Source organism: Salmo trutta, chromosome 17 (assembly GCF_901001165.1).
Source record: "Salmo trutta chromosome 17, fSalTru1.1, whole genome shotgun sequence".
Taxonomy (NCBI): domain Eukaryota; kingdom Metazoa; phylum Chordata; class Actinopteri; order Salmoniformes; family Salmonidae; genus Salmo; species Salmo trutta.
The window spans coordinates 20,680,740-20,694,439 of NC_042973.1; the positions used below are offsets into that span (position 1 = coordinate 20,680,740).

The 13,700-nt window shown below is 41.3% G+C and overlaps 1 protein-coding gene across 4 annotated transcripts in view; it reads right to left on the reverse strand.

The window, feature by feature from the left end:
* LOC115151833 (synaptic vesicle glycoprotein 2B-like) overlaps window positions 1-9,590 on the reverse strand; it is a 52,155-nt gene extending 42,565 nt beyond the window's left edge. The window contains exons 1-2 of one of the 4 annotated variants that reach the window (XM_029696098.1): window positions 3,623-3,836; window positions 3,307-3,509 (exon numbers count right to left, since the gene is read on the reverse strand). The gene's annotated coding sequence lies outside the window, so the exon portion shown is untranslated. Of the gene's footprint in view, window positions 1-3,306; window positions 3,510-3,622; window positions 3,837-9,458 lie in introns of those variants that run through there. The other 3 variants (XM_029696096.1, XM_029696099.1, XM_029696097.1) reach the window with 3 other exon arrangements.
* Between the last annotated feature and the right edge of the window lie 4,110 nt (window positions 9,591-13,700).

Genomic DNA, 13,700 nt, shown 5'->3' on the forward strand with positions numbered 1-13,700 from the left:
CACTGTGTTTTCTCACTACAGTGGCTGTGGGGAGAGACGAATCACTGTGTGCACCAACAGGGTCCAATGTTCAGGCACACAGAGGACATGTCTCCTATGACCAATATCCCTGGGCAGCTATCACTCACTTCAAAAGGAATGGTCACAATGACAAAGTCAGGGAATCAGTTGGGAAGCCCTAAGCTGCCTGACATGTGTTAAATGAAATATGATGGCATGGGTCTGAACAGCCTTTGTGACCTGAGGGGAGAGCAAAGGGTCCACTGGAAGAGGTTCAGTGATGATAGCTGAGCCGTGGGTTTAAGATGAAGTGCAGGATCTTCTGTGTCGTTAGGAGAAGTGCCGCTATGCTGCTGTAACTCATGGTTAAATATTAAAGAACCCACTGGCGTCTGACTGCACATTCTATTTACTGCCTCCTACAACCGTCCATCCTAGAGCCAGAGAGAGATGCTTTCTCTGAGATGGGTCTCAGGAAGGACATTGCTATGCTATTTTCATTACTGGTATTATTCTGGAAGACCATTTTGTTGTAATTATGTAATGTCCAGGGACGTACTGTAGCGGTAAAATTCAACATTATGAATGGCATCAGCAGATAAAATAAAAGAACAAAGCTTCAAAACACACCTTAAGGTGTTCAAAGAGGCCACAGAGAGAAGGAGGGTCATGAAAAGGAAGAGAGAACAAGGGAAAGAGAGAAAATGGGGGAGAGAAAGAGAGAGAACGGGGGAGAGAAAGAGAGAGAGATGCTTTAAAGTGCAGTATATTAAAGATTCATATTCAGGGACAGTCTGTACCACAGTATTTTCAGCTCCCAAAGCCCTCAGCTGTACAGCTAAATAGCATCAATAGACTCTTAAGCAATTAGCGTTAGAAGGAATACTTTCAACCATTTTTGAAGAGTTTTGATGATTCACCGGATAGAGCTTCTAATGTACAGTATCATGAATGTAACATTACTGAAGTTGTCCTTTTTATTTAAAATTTATATTTTCTTGCCACAAATGCAATCATCTGCGTAGATTGCAGGCAATGATTTTGTATGTGTACAAGCATTAGCATATTCTATGGCTTCTTCTCATTTGGGCAAAAGTCCATCCTCCTTCCTCTCTGCTCTGTGACCCAGAAACCGATAAGTGGCCGAGTGGTCGAGGAGTGCCAATTCGTTAGCAGGCAAACGGAAGGCGGTCCCCTCTATAGCCTCCTTTTGGCAAAGAAGCACAAGTGTACCTTACTGCGGAAGAGTTTTGATATCTGCCAAACACCCTTTGAATCAGCTGTTGTATAGTCGCAGGAGAAAAGCATGCAGACATTTAAAAACGATGTGGTACTAATCATTTTAATTATAACTTACTTAATTCATTTTATCACTTTACAAGTTTCTTTTGAAATCCACTCTTGTAAACATAATTTGCCTGATGATGAGCGAGTGGAAAGGGAGCTTATTTCAAACAAGAGCATTTTCATCTCCATTAACATTCCTTGTCACCTCTCCTCGATTACCTTTGACCTTTTTTAAAAGGAGGCTAGAGAGGTTGGAGGAGTGAGGATGCAGGAGTTGAGCAAATCTAATTGAGAAAAGGCCTGTCAGTCGATTTCCTCACTCTATAGTGGAGGGCCCACTATAAAAACAAACCACTGGTCCTGACTCTCAACCCACAGTAAATTCAACAAACCAGAATGTCCCTGGTACATGCAAAGAGCATTGAGTAAGTATTTGGCATTTGATTAATGCATTTGTTTTATAACAATCAGCATTTCTCCAAATAGATTGACCATCAAATTCAAACAGATTAAATTACCTTTAAATATTTTGAATGAATCTATTTAGTTATATATGTTTTGGGGTTTTACTTTTTGCATGAAGTATTGCTACCTGGTTTTAACATAGTCCTGGTGTTTTCACTTTTTAGAATCTACATATTGTCCCTGTATAGATCATCAGATGTACAGGATTGAAAACAACATTCTCTCGACCGTTCAACAGGGACAAACTGTCAGATTGTCAAGGTGAAAGTAAACCTTCGATTGTGTTATTTTCCCTTGGGCATCTAAGTTAGCTACAGAACCTGTTGCAGCAAAGCATTGATGTTTCGTCCCGTTGCTTAATATCGAGTCTCCCCTCAACCTGTCTTTTTTGATTAAACACACATTGTGTATCAGCCCTATCTCAAAGCACACCAGCCATCTCAGAGATCTAATCGTCTAAGATATCCTGTCAACTTCTAGGTGTTGGATATTTTGCTCTGGAGCATTTGATTTAGCTCTTACACACATACGATCTTCTTCCTGATCGTGGTCAAGATGAATGTGGAATGCAGATAAAACGTGACTGAAATACCTAGGGACTTCTCTGGGCCCACTGGCCTCCTCCTTGTCCTGGTATGGAGGGTGCTTATGGGAGTCCCTTTCCACCCTCCCATCTGTCCACACTTTGCTTGTGACAGCAGGATAAGAGAGAGTGTAAGTGGGATTTTTCTGGCTGTTGTCTTCTTAGGAGGATAACGTGCTAACAGGCCAGCTCTGGTTATGTGATCTAAAGACAGTAATGCATCGCCGTGCTTTGCTTCTGCCTTGCATAGGCAAGATTATTATTAATAAATAATGCATATGTTCCTTTCCACTGCAGGAAGCAGCCTGTCCCCTCACACACACTCCCTCAGTAAAGCCCAGCTAAGTAGAGCAATAGAACCTACACTAATTTAGCTGCAGCATCACATCAATTCTGTGATCTATGCAGTATGCTGTTCCTGTCCATTAGTGTTCTGTATTTTGTCATATTCTATGTTTTGTGTGGACCCCAGGAAGAATAGCTGCTGCTTCTTCAACAGAGGATCCAAATAAAAATCGTAGAACACAGCAACAAACTCTTGGTACATCCTTTGATTTAAACAACATTCTCTCATCCGTAGCAACTTTTACTTGCCACTACAGTAAAAATTAATCGTACTGGAATCTGTGGCAATCGCTTTCATGAGTATCTTCGCAATATTACAGTATATTGGAAACAAACATAAAATGTCAAAATATGCATTTCACTGTTAGTCTACACCTGTTGTTTACGAAGCATGTGACAAATCAAATTTGATTTGATTTAAACTTTTTTTTTGCATATGTTTTCACATCCTTGCTATTCTGGTCATGATTTCTTACCCTAAGAGTGGTTTTCCTGGTTAAATAAATGAATAATAATACAAAAATTAAAGTATCAAATACATTTTCATTGGCAATGCTACATTAATGACTCAAAACATTTCAGAGAAAAGTGTATCTGAAATATATCTATTGATTGTGCAATATCACCCGTAATCTATCTTGCTGAAATTGGAGTTCCTTCCTCAGTGTCCTCCTCATTTATTTGAAGACAGTGTTTAATGCATTTGCTTCTCTGTAAGGTTTTCCCAAACCTACGCTGGAATGATTTCTGTTTTAAGATATGAAAAAAGTGCTGAAAAGTGCAGGGCTCTTTGAGATCGCATCCTCAGCTTTTGCCTCCAGCCTTTTTTCTAGAATAAAAACACCAGCAAATATTCTATCAGAATCTAATCTAAAATCAAGAGAAAATATTGCATTTGAAATGAAAAAGCACCAACAAGCAAATAAAAATGTGTCATCTTACCAGTCTTGGCATCAAAACAGTAATTCCTCCTTTAGATAAAGACCAAATCATCCTATAAAAGAGGTTCAAATCCAGGACTGGGGCCTATGGTAGTAAAGTAACAGAGGATACCCTCCTCTAGCTTCAGTGTACAGCTCAGGAACAGATTAGGGTCCGCGCCTGCTATCCGCCCCACTCATCAGAGGAGCTCCCTATCCCTGATCACGCCCACCCCATCACACTCACAATGGTAGAGTCCAACAACCTCTCTGCAACAACAAGCTCACACCTCTTCCCCGGCAGGAAGGAGAGACACACTACTGCGCTGAATTGTATGTGTGTGTGTGTGTGTGTGCGTGTGTGCGTGTGTGTGTGTGTGTGCGCGCGTGTGCGTGTGTGTGTGATGGAGGGAGAGTGAAAATGAGAGGAGAGCAGAGATGTGGAGGAGGGATTGAGGCTGGCAGATGGGTGGCTGGTGATACCTTGTCAGTTGCACTACTGACTGCATTCAACCAAAATGTGTCTTCCGCACTTAACGCAGGGGGCTGCCTTAATCAATGTCCATGTCATTGGCACCTGGGGAGCAGGTGTTGTTGGGGGGTTAACTGCCGTGTTAATTTTTTCCACCAGGTATACGAACCAGCAACCTTTCGGTTACTGGCCCAATGCTCCTAACAGCTAGGTTATCTGCTGCCTCTGTGACATGTGTTGGCTTAGGTTAAAGTGGAAATGGATGATCTTGCTGTACTCCTACAATAGACAGTGGGAGGAGAGGCGGCTCAGCTCAGATCTGCTGTTTGTCTTGTGACACTTTCAGATGGGTTTTCAGGAGCAGGAGTTCAGTAGTGTCACACAGGACAGGTGAATTACTGAAGGCCGTCTACAGTATGCTGCTCTGGCTCCTCTCTAAGATGGAGGGATGTTACACACAGGAGGATGCGGCTGGCAGCATACTGTCAAATACAACTGTAGGCTTCCACACTCAACTGAACCTTGAATGTTTTACAATAGTGCTTTAAAAAAAACACATCTTTTAGCGGTTTTTATGCTGAAGCGTGGCAGGTAATTGAAGCTACCCTGTAATATTTCTCGTTCATCTTAATTGATGATAGTTCCTTTGGTAGAATTGTACAGTGATAAATAACCAGCTATTATAATGGAATAAAATCTCGCTGTCAGGATTAGATTAAACAGCCACGCTGGCCCACAGATTTCTGTCCAGAACTGTTTACCTGATCCAGATCAGCAGGCCCTCTATTCTCACCTTTCTGTCTGCCTAACTGTGGATGAGTCTGTGTGTGTGTGTGTGGGGGGGGGGGATAAAGCACCGAGGGCAGTCCATATGGAGCAGCACCCACTGTGCTCATTAAAAGGCTTGGCACAGGGGGACCTGGGTCCCTGACTTTCACAGACAGATGCTGTGGCTGCTGTTTACTCTGCCAGAAGACCTATACTGTACTGAATAAAGGTAGTTGTCTTCTAAGATTCAGAAATTTGTCCATAAGATGGTCATTCAGGATGTCAAGTTGTCCAACTACATAATGTACATAACGTTCAATAAAAATAGTTTGACTGGAAATGGCATCTGTGAGATGAAATAGCCAGTCTGTTTAAAACACAGTTAATTTCTCCTATTACAAGTGACATTCAACTGAACATTTGCAGGAATTACCAAATAGAAAGAATTACATTCTCTGTCTCTGATGGGCCATGAAAAGCACAGAACGAGAATAAAACTTTTGGTACTTCCTATCCTCAGACTATCCTCAGATTGGTGATCAATAATTCAAATATCAGCATTCCGCATCCATCCTTTGTATAATAACTGTCTACGATGATGTATGTACTGTACATGCTTTTCAAATGGTGTAGTGGGACTTCCGCTATCGTCCTAAAATGGAGTTCTGTCCTAACTGCACAGCTGTGATGCGGATGATTCCCCCTAAGCCCCTCCCTGTAGCCAGGCAGCCAGGCATAAAGTCAGGCAGGAGGGCCCACCCCTGGAGAGGGCCAGTTGGTTTGTCCTGCTGCTGCCTACTAGGACACCATTATGGAGAGTAGATGGCCAACACAGCATAGGGGAAAAGATCCCTAATCCCCATGCCATATAATTCTGCTCAAAAGAGGATTCATTCCAACAGATAGTCAGTCAGGCGGAAGAACCATCCACAAAATATATTTAATAGACTATCTGTCTTCATTATTGACAATTACTTTACTATAGTATAGTACATTTATTAACAAAAATATTTAACCTTTATCCATTCACAAACCTCATTCACCAACCTCATTCTTACCGGTCTGACTTAAAATAACTACGCCATCCGGTCCAATTTAACTCCACCCTGAGAGCAAACCTACAATTCCAGTTGTTGTAGTCGTCAACACAGGATCGATAAGCTTTGATTCCAACTGACCCCGTGTATCTGTTTGCTTTTCAGGCAGGAGGCTCTCTGAGGTAGATATTATGCTGGGTACACACTAGGGGTATAAATCAGCATTTTATTATTGTCAGCGGTTTGAATGCGTTGAGTTCAATTCATAATTCCTGGCTGGTTTATATTTCTCCAGTGGTCATCCATCATCCTTTGTATGCATAACCACTTTGATTATATCAGTGCGGCTGCATTTCATTAAACCTCATAGGGATCACTATGCCCGCCGCCTCAAGATATTCTGCCATAGAATTTGTTTATATGCAGATGACAAAATGCTACATTGCTTGAGAGATGGTATCAGTGACTGTTTAACTGGTGTGTGTGTGTGTGTGTGTGAGGTGAGAGAGAGAGAGAGAGAGAGAGAGAGAGAGAGAGAGAGAGAGAGAGAGATCGAGATCAGCCTGTAGGGGGAGGGTCCTGGAGGAATGGGGAGGGTGTTTAAACCCACACCAGCATCATCAAATCCCTCTGAACAGATTGGTGCAGCAGGGCCTCAACATTAATCATTGAGCTGTCTCCCTCCATACTATGCTGCCTGCCACTCTGTAGGCCCTGACACAAATCATCATTACAATCCAGTGGGGCAGAGTCCTCCCTCTGGCTCTCCCTTTCCCTCACTCCATCTCTCCCTCCCTTTCTCTCTCATAAATCAGCGTGGACCCAGATGAGCATCTCTCTCTATTCTTCTGCAGAGCCTATCATCTCTCCTGGATCAACCGCCGTTAAACAGGGATAATGCATGCTTTACTACCGTCAGCTGTACTACCACTTTACCTCCCTCCCAACAGATAATTATCTACAAACAGATGGTAGTGATGGTAGTGACCAGACCACACAGGCCCATTTGGCATCAACCCCTCAAAACAGGGTAATTAACACCCAATGAGCATTTACCAGTAAATAACACAAGTTCATTCATAATTATTATCCAGAAATAAACAATGACCCCCCCTGATCAGACCAGCTGTAGATATCCTAGATACACAATTACCTTACCTAACTTTGTATTTTTTTATTTCCCTGGTTTATAACCCCCTCTGGATGCCACATAAATAATGACCAGGCCTTGTAATGTCTGCCTCCCCTTGATCTAGCCTATGGAAAAGAGGGCGATGCTTAAAAGACCTAAAAGGGAACAGAGAGCGCTACATACCTGACAACCATGCCCATGAGAGAGGCCAGGTGCTGAGGTGTGGGGGCAGAGTGTCTATTCTCCTGCTCTTTACACAGCTGAAAGGCACTAGGGCAGGTGAATGAATGACGACATGCACTGCACTAGCGCTGCGCTGGCTACACAGTATGTTAGTAGGGACACCAAGGGCCACCTGTGGTAATTTCCCTTCAATAACTATATTATGTGGCTCAGTTGGTAGAGCATGGTGTTTGCAATGCCAGCATGGTGTGTGCAATGCCAGGGTTGTGGGTTTGATTCCCACGGGGGGCCAGTACAACAACAAAAAATGCATGAAATGAAATGTATGCATTCACTACTGTAAGTCACTCTGGATAAGAGTGTCTCCTAAATGACTAAAATGTAAAAATGTAATCTTTGATATAGTACAATGACAGCTCTTTCTAATACTGTATTATGTCATGCTTGTCAAATACTACTAGTACGATATAAACGTGTACTGCTGGAACATGTTAGCATAAACAGGAAATGCTCCAATCCATACCATATCAAAACCACTTAAAATATATATTTTGAATGCTGCCCATATCACTATGATCTTGTTAAAGCATTACTCTGATATATGAACTGTTATATATGTGATGTATTGAAATATCCTGAGAGCATAACCCTTCATCACAGATGGGATGTAGGGATGGAACACCAGCTTCAGCAGCTCTTGACCTGTTGATTGGTAATCCCTATAATTATGTTATGGGGTGTGTGAGCTGAATGAAAACTATGATAATGATGGACTGCATATTTTTGAGTCGCGTTAGCTCCCCTGTAGTGTCAATGGCCTCTGTGTCCCCGTCTTAGCCCTCAGACCTCATTTCTATGATTAATTACCTGGTACTGAGGCTGCGTTTACACAGGCAGCCCAATTCCTATATTGTGCCCAATAATTGGCTAAATATCTGGGCCGGTTTCCCAAAAGCATTTTAAGGCTAAGTTCATCGTTAGAACCTTTGTAGGTGCATCGTTAAATCTTTTTCCTAAAACCATTGTTACTAAAATTGCACTTGAAACCGCTCGTTATTTACCAACTGCCTCAGACCACTTGTAGAAAAGCTAAGTGGGTCGTTAGATGCTTTAATGCCCTTCCACTTCACTTTATGCCCAGAAGGGTCATGTTCCCCTGCTCAGATATTACGTGCATCAACCAAGGTTTGTTTTTCATGAATCGTTTGGGATACGTGGATAACTCACCTCCCAATTAACTCCAGCAAAACAAATGGCTTGAGAATCAATAGATTTTCTATTTGTATTAGTTTTGTACATCCAAGTGATACCCATCAATCCACAGCCTTTGTTAGGATAGTGCACTGTGGATGGAATAATGTGTTCTCATAGTTCCATCTGAAAAATGGATGTGCTTCATACATTTTCCTTTGAATAACTGGGACATTGCTGGATGCACTGAGGAAATGAAGGCTTGAATCACAAACATCAGTACCTGTCTCAAGGTTATATCAGTTCTCTCAATACTCTTTATCCTTTCAGGCAGCCCATCTCATTATGTTACGAGAAACATAAAGACATTTCACTCCATTTTAATCTAACCATTTTCACAATCATGGGATGTTAATGTTACGAAGGGAATTCAAATAAACAATGTGATCAAGATTCATGAAATGCAGTGATACTGCAACCCCAACCCTACTGCATCAGAGCACAACCAACACCACAACTAAACCCAGAGTTCTTCAAGACTGAAAGGTACAAATCTGAATATTGACAAATAGAATTAGAATAAAAATAGAGAATATTAGCAAATCAAAGTTGCAATAAGCTACAGGTGAATCCCAACCTTGGGACTGTGCAAGCAAATCTCCTGACCAACTGCAACAGCGCTGTCTTTATGCAACATTATCAAGTCTGCCTTACAGCAAAAACCAACAATACATTAAAATTGTATATGAAAACCTGTTCATGTATCAATTTATCGATTGATCTTTCTACGGAGTCAGAATTGTCATCAATAGTGATAATAGAGTAATGAGTCAAGAGGGAATGCTTCAAAGACATCGGATTATGCTGCAGTATGTTTTCCATAAGTACACTGATATTCCCACAGCAGTTATGTAATGAGGAACCTCTAAAATCATCATGCAGAACTTACTGTACATCCAGTGAGTCCAACAGGTATTGATTTTCTTTTAAAAAACCCTACAATAATCTCTGAGTTCAGCCAAGTTGAGTGCTGTTTATTTTTTGTAAAAGCAAGAGAATATGGAATTTTGTTTACCTTCATCCCTGAGATTGGAAGACCCCTGCACGGCATTCACTTTGTATTGGAGGGTCCTCCCGGTCCAGCAGAATGATGCAGAGAGAGCGAGAGAGGTGAAAGGGAGGGAGGAAGGAGTGTGGAGTATTAGAGCAGCGGAGTTTCTTGATGCAGTCTGGGCACTAGCTGAATGCTAATCAGATAGTGGAGGCCTTTCCCCATCAGTGGAGGAGTGCAGAGCAGACCCCCTCCATATATCTCCCTGTAACACCCACTCACAACCAGAATCCTGCCCAGTCAGCACTATCCACTGGCTGGATCAGACCATAGACCCACTGCCAGCCTGCATATAACTCTTGACTGACTGCTCATACTGTAACAAGGGCTGTGTGTACCTGTATGGCAGGTAGAGCCAGGTATCCTACAGGCAACGTACACTCTCTATGGGAACAAACAGGATCAAACTAAGAACGGCACACTTATATTTTCAACAAAAAAATGCATTTATATTATATACTGTATTTGTTGTATCACCAACTCCAGAAACCCAGGGTCTCTGACTGCATGCAGTTCACAGCTAAATAATGTATCAATATCAACGTGACATTACACACTGGCTGCTGCAGGGCCAGGCTGGTGTCTGTCATACATTATTGCAGAGTACAGCTTGCAGCAGGCATCTTTCATATTGTATGCAGCGTGGACAGGCATTCCACATCACATACCACCACCACCACCACCACCACCATGCTAAAGAATTCAAATCAAAATCAAATTTTATTGGTCACATACAGATGTTTAGCAGGTATTATTGCGGGTTTTGCGAAATGCTTGTACGAGAACATGGTACAAGCATTTCTGGAGATGTTTATGGCACACCCCTTATCTCTGAATGTGTAAGTTTGATTCCTGTTTTGTGTAATCAGAGATGGAGGTGCTGAAATAGGGGTAATTTAAACTAGTTTCCATTTTATTGCCATGTAATTAACCCTCTTTTTTGAAATGTAAGGTGTTATCAAAAAATTGCTGTTTTATAGTGTAGTCTTTGAGAGAAAGACTATGTTGTTTAAGAACAGATTCACTCCATAACTTCAGGTGTAATAATGCTGCCTTAAACACAAAATATGAAATGTGTGCAGTCTTGTGTTCTACAGTCTTGCAGCAACAGACTATATTAGATTCATTGTTCACGGGTAGATCACTTGAATACAAGCAATATAAAATGTCATGTGGCATGCAAATAGATGTAAATTGGGGTTTTTAAATTGTCAACCATTGAAACCAAAGACTAAATGCAGGCCCAGATCCAGGATAAAGTGACTAAGGGAGCAGCTGTAAATGTCGATGGGGGCACAATTTTTGGGGTTCTTGCATTGAAATTATATTGAATTCTGCTTATATCACACTATACCACAATAAACAAAGTTCAAATGCCGAGATTCCGAGACCAATTGAGTGCTTTTGAAGTGACAGATTGCCACAAAATCTGTAGCCTTTCTCCGCTGCGCTGTATCAGCACAATGGACAGCGCCCTACACACTAAAGCAAGGCCATTTTGGTAATGAATATAGGCTACAAGATAGTCTGTTTGTAATAGGTGAATTACCCTATGTGAATGCAGCCATACACACCGCTGTCTTACCAAAATAATACAATTTAAATGTTGAAGGTAGTAGCCTATTTATTCATGCACGCAAACAAAACACTGAATAGCAGTTTGGCTGAGAATACCGACAACTGCGAATGCGAACGAATGAATGCAAACAGAACAAAACAGAGGTACTAAGTAGGCCTAGAAAACAAAATATCAGATCGATAAAGGCATGACGCAATCTATATTTTACATTAATAGTAAACAAACTGTTATGTCCTGACCAGTAAAGGGGTTATTTGTTATATTAGTTTGGTCAGGACGTGGCAGGGGGTATTTGTTTAGAGTGTTTCGGGGTTTGTTGGGCTATGTGTTTTGTAGAGGGGTGTTTGATTAGAGTGTTCTGGGGTTTTGGTTTATGTTCTATGTTAGTATATTTCTATGTTCTAGTCTTTCTCGTTCTATGTTTAGTTGATTGATTTGACCTTCAATTGGAGGCAGCTGTTCCTCGTTGCCTCTGATTGAAGGTCCTATGTATAGGGGTGTTTTGGTAATGGGAATTGTGGGTAGTTATTTCCTGTTTAGTGTATGTAGCACCTGATGGGACTGTTTAGTGTCGTTCGTACGTTTTTGTATACGTGTTTCTTTTGGTTTTTTCCTTCTTTTATAATAAATAAGAAGATGAGTGTACATTTTCCCGCTGCACCTTGGTCTACTCAATACGACGACCGTTACACAAACACAGTAAACAAAAGGTGAATGGAGATCCAAATAAACAAAACACAGCCTACAGCCTACTACAGTGAGATGTAGCCATCCACAGCTGTCCTGTCAAATAAATAGACCTATAGGTCGCTTCAAACATGGAAATCATGAGTTGTAATACAGCACGATACACTTCTGTGGATCAAATTCAACTCACATAATCAATTAAGCAATGCCAGCCTACCATAAACACATTTCCAAATTGTACAGTTCCATTTATAACCACGAAAAAGAATAGGCTACCAAGAAAGTCTATTATGGTTATCTATGTCTATGGTGAAACATACCGATATGTAGCTATACGCAGGGGCGTCATTTGGGTTCTTGCATTGGAATTAGCTCATTTTCCCCCAACATCGGACCGGGCTACGAATTGAAAAGATGACAGGTAGGTTTTTAAATTTTTTAAATTTTACTGGATGGCTAGCCAACTTGTCAACTATCTAGTAAACACTTCGCATAGGAGGTTGGTGTCTCTTTTTTTGAACAAAATCAAACGGATATATCTTGTAATTGAACAAAATAGTAAGGTGGCCAATAACTGGGGACCGTATGCCGATAATACGGGATGTATTTTTTTACTAAACCACTTATCAAAAAGCTGATAGTATTAGTATTTCCACTGTAATGTCAAACATGCTAATTGTAACCCATTAGCTAACTTTTTTACGACACCAATAATCACAAAACATTGATGACTTCATCACAAGATAACATTATTGAAGGCAATATATTTTTTTAAATGCTGTTGAATATGCTGATAATACGGAGTGTTACATTATATTGAATTCTGATTACAGTTGAAGTCGGAAGTTTACATACACCTTAGCCAAATACATTTGAACTCAGTTTTTCACAATTCCTGACATTTAATCCTAGTAAAAATTCCCTGTTTTAGGTCAGTTAGGATCACCACTTTATTGTAAGAATGTGAAATGTCAGAATAATAGTAGAGAGAAAGATTTATTTCAGCTTTTATTTCTTTCATCACATTCCCAGTGAGGCAGAAGTTTACATACACTCAATTAGTATTTGGTAGCATTGCCTTGAAATTGTTTAACTTGGGTCAAGCCTTGTGGGTAGCCTTCCACAAGCTTCCCATAATACGTTGGGTGAATTTTGGCTCATTCCTCCTGACAGAGCTGGTGTAACTGAATCAGGTTTGAAGGCCTCCTTGCTCGCACACGCTTTTTCGGTTCTGCACACAAATTTTCTATAGGATTGCGGTCAGGGCTTTGTGATGGCCACTCCAATACCCTGACTTTGTTGTCCTTAAGCCATTTTGCCACAACTTTGGAAGTATGCTTGGCGTCATTGTCCATTTGGAAGACCCATTTGTGGCCAAGCTTTAACTTCCTGACTGATGTCTTGAGATGTTGCTTCAATATATCCATGTAATTTCCTCCCCTCGTGATGGCATCTATTTTGTGAAGTGCACCAGTCCCACCTGCAGCAAAGCACCCCCACAACATGATGCTGCCACCCCCGTGCTTCACGGTTGGGATGGTGTTCTTCGGCTTGCAAGCCTCCCCCATTTTCCTCCAAACATAACGATGGTCATTATGGCCAAATAGTTATATTTTTGTTTAATCAGACCAGAGGACATTTCTCCAAAAAGTACGATCTTTGTCCCCATGTCTAGTTGCAAACCGTAGTCTGGCTTTTTTATGGCAGTTTTGGAGCAGTGGCTTCTTCCTTGCTGAGCAGCCTTTCAGGTTATGTCGATATAGGACTCGTTTTACTGTGGATATAGATACTTTTGTACCTGTTGCCTCCAGCATCTTCACAAGTTATTTTTCTGTTGTTCTGGGATTGATTTGCACTTTTCGCACCAAAGTATGTTCTTCTCTAGGAGTCAGAACGTGCCTCCTTCCTGAGCAGTATGATGGCTGTGTGGTCCCATGGTG